The sequence below is a fragment of the Mus musculus genome, chromosome 9 (assembly GCF_000001635.26).
Source record: "Mus musculus strain C57BL/6J chromosome 9, GRCm38.p6 C57BL/6J".
NCBI lineage: Eukaryota > Metazoa > Chordata > Mammalia > Rodentia > Muridae > Mus > Mus musculus.
Window position 1 is genome coordinate 78392808 of NC_000075.6, and position 2969 is coordinate 78395776.

A 2969-nucleotide genomic window follows, 5' to 3' on the forward strand; every position below is an offset into this window, starting at 1 on the left:
TATTATACTGGGGAGATGATAGCCGGAAATATTGCTTCAGCAAACTCTTCATAGGGCTCCTGTGGCCCTGGTAAGGACTGCAGCCACGGAAGTTACAATTCCCTCTGCGTGAGCCAATGTAGATCATGTGCCAGAATGGTTCAGCCCTGCCTATCACTTTGGGAAGGCAAGAGCAAATCTAAAAATCATGGGTACAAGCCAGGCATGGTGGTGCACGCCTTTAATCCCAGCACTTGGGAAGCAGAGGCAGGTGAATTTCTGAGCTCGAGGCCAGCCTGGTCTACAGAGTGAGTTCCAGGACAGCCAGGGCGACACAGAGAAACCCTGTCTCGAAAAACCAAAACCAAACAAACAAACAAACAAAAAACCAAAATCATGGGTACAAAAGATGGTGAAGAATTCCATGCTAAAAGCATGGAAATGTTTTCAATTAAATCATTGCAGGAAAAAAAATCCCTAAATGAGGGAAAGTGACACCAATCTAGATAAAGAGCCATAGAACACCAACAGAAAAGATGAGAGCAGAAAAGAATGTCCCATCAGGCTATCTTTAGTAAAGTGACATGGTTCAGTGGACCAAAGCACTTCCCACCCATGCTTGACACCTGAGTTTGATCCCCAGAACCTACAGGGAAGGACACTAGTTATTCCTAAAAGTTGTTCTCTGATCTCCACATGCCCACTAGGACATGCATATAGCCACACACACATACCATATGCCCAGAATTTTACACTGACACATACACACACACATCCCTCGATACAAGAAAGTCTTCTAATACATTTCAATGTCCTTTCTTGATAAATATTCTGAAAAAAAAAAAAAAACCTTGATAAAGGGACAGGAGAGACGCCCAGCACTAAGAGCATTACCCTGCTTGCTCTTCTTGTGGACAGGGCTTAATAGTCATGAATCTACATGGTGATTCACAAGTCCAACTCCTCTGTCCACCATAGCAACAGAGGGATGGACAGCTTCAAGCGATGGCAGTCTGGCGCAAATGGGATTTGAGTATGCAGCTAAGCTGCCCCTGAGTCTTAACATCCTTGGGAGCTTTTCAGAGAACCTGGTCCTTGAGCATCCTTGAAGGAAAGAAGCCAAAGGTGGGTAAGGCAAAAAAAGTAAAGGAGGCACTGGTGACACACACGCGCCTGTATGTGTATTTGTGTGTTTATTTGTGTGTGTGTGTGTGTGTGTGTGCGCGCGTGCACATGTCTCTGTACACTTCACTAAGACCTTCCATCCAGAGGTAACCCCTCTGAGAACACCCGAGCAAAGTAGACGTGAGTGTAAACTTTCCACCTGAGAAAAGAAACCGTCTTCCAAGGCTCTGTAGGTTAAAGTTGAGTGGTTCCCTCCCCCCACTTTTTTTAGTCTTCATCCTTTGCACTATCTGGAGGGAGAAAGTAGGAGGTGGATGACCCAAAACCTCTCAGTCCGACTCTCTCCTTGCTTAGTAAAAACCCACCGCGTCATGGATTGAACTAGTACAGGGTGATTCTTAATTCCTTTTCCAAAAAAAGGTTTAGTGATACAGATCTGGAAGAGAAAATGCATTTGTTTTGTTTTGTGAAAAGTACAGAAAAGCAGGAAGCTTGCTGTTACCCCACTTTCTCCCTCTCTTCTCCTCTCCCTCCTAGGAGTCGTCACGATTTCCAATTTACCCAGCAGCTTTCCCCTCATGACGGTGGACAGCACCCCTATCATTTCTCCAGAGCAGTACATCGGTTATAGTAGAAGAGACTAAACTAAGAGGTCATTGCTTAAAATCCAGTTCCCAAAACAGCTCAGTATCTGTGGCGGGAAAGTCTGACCTTCTCAGAGGAGGTAGAATATAATTCTTTCTGCTTCTAGTTTCTGGAAAAGGTTCATTACCCAAATGCTAATACCAGACAAAGGCATTGCAAGAAAGCTGCTAAACAAAACCTCTCATGAACAGCCGGGCCCAACAAACACCCAGCGACGTTAGCACATCAAAACCAGCAGTCACTTCTGAAGGCGGTTATCCACCCACTTCAGGATCAGAGTCTGCATGGACATTTAAGATTTGCTCTACTTCTGGCTTCTCCTGGCTCCCCCGTGTCCACACCCCCATTCTATGCTGTTTGGATTACTTTAAATCCTCAAGCACAGTCAAGACATGTTTTGTGATTGGCTTATTTTTTATTTTGCTCGATGTTTCTGTGTAAGTCCAAGATGCTTTGATAGTTTGGTGTTTTATTCACATTCCCCCAGAGAGTATTGTATCAAGAGATACTGTTGCTACATCTGTGTGTCATGAAATTCATCTATAAGCCCAGCACTTGAGTGCCCACTCCCAGGCAGGAGAATTAAGGCTATCTTCAAAGATATTAGTATACATAGTATTATATAATATAATTTGATGTAATTTATTTAACCCAGGATGGACCCAACCTTCCAGTTTTTCCTCAGTGTCTCCTACAAGACATTCAATGCTAAGATTCTGCGTGTCCTCTGTTTGATGGATGGTTGACCTGTGATCTAGTCTGACAATTCGAGGATCCCAATCCCAGCAAAGGATGCTGGAGCTTAGGCCAGGCCTGGAGGACTGTGTCCAGCTCCAAAATCCTTGCAAAGCTGGGTGTGCTTCAGGCAGTGCTATTTTTTTTTTTTTTTAACTTTAGGTATTGGGGAGTGTAGATAGGGTATCCTGCGCTTAGGCAAGCGCTTTCATCGAGTTATTTTAAGATAGAGCCTGAAAGTAATTGTCACGCAGACCCTCCTGCCCCAGATCTCAAGCCTGTACATTAGCCCGTCATGAACCTGAATTTCGAGGCACGGTTGGGATCGTTTCCGTGGCACGGAGACGCACTGTCCTCAAGCTGATGTTCCCAGCCAGACACTAGCCGGGCAAATAGGGGTCCAGGTGGCCGCTCGGTTGCAAGCGCCGATTGGTCAGGCCAGCCAGGCCCCGCCCCCGAAGCGCGGCGGCCAATGAGCGCGCAGA